The 650-nt window shown below is 38.9% G+C and overlaps 1 protein-coding gene across 1 annotated transcript in view; it reads left to right on the forward strand.

Annotated features, from left to right (window-relative positions):
• NDUFA5 (NADH dehydrogenase (ubiquinone) 1 alpha subcomplex, 5) overlaps positions 1–650 on the forward strand; it is a 26174-nt gene that overhangs the window by 19327 nt on the left and 6197 nt on the right. The gene's annotated exons all lie outside the window — the stretch shown is intronic.

Consider the following 650-nt stretch of genomic DNA (forward strand, 5'->3'; position numbering starts at 1 on the left):
TGATCTCCATGATGCTAAATCCAATGGTCAGCTCACATTTCTCGTCTTAACTGACCCAATGGCAGCATTTGACACATTTGACACTCTGTCCATCAAGCACTTTCTTAATTGGGCTTCAGGACTCTCCCAGTCTCCTGTTTTTTCCCTCTAATCTTTTGCTTTCTCTTTTTCTGGTTATTCCTCTTTCATCCACTTTTACATTTTGGAGTTCTTTAGGACTTAGTTCTTGCATCTTTTTCTATTTAGATTTGCTCTCTTTTGTTGACTGGATCCAGTGTAATGGTTTTAAATACCACCTGTACACTTATGACTCTTAGATTTCCATATCAAACACTGACCTCTCCGTTTATGAAAGTCTTGTATATTTAATTGCTTAGTGGACATCTCCATTTGTATGTTAGACAGGCAACCCAAACTTAACATGTCCAAAATGGGAGTCTAGATCTTCTCTCTCAAACCTCTTCCCTCAGGCTTGCTCATCTCAGTGAATGGCAGCTCCGTTCTTTTGACTCAGGTCAAAAACTTTGAAGTCATTTTTGATTCCTTCCTTTTTCTCACCCCACATTTGGTTTTTCAGTAAATACTCTGGTTTCCACCTTAAAAAGATATCCAGATTTTGACTATATCTCACCACCACCTCTGCTACTACC

The sequence above is a fragment of the Propithecus coquereli genome, unplaced genomic scaffold, assembly GCF_000956105.1.
Source record: "Propithecus coquereli isolate 6110/MARCELLA unplaced genomic scaffold, Pcoq_1.0 Scaffold4, whole genome shotgun sequence".
Taxonomy (NCBI): Eukaryota; Metazoa; Chordata; class Mammalia; order Primates; family Indriidae; genus Propithecus; species Propithecus coquereli.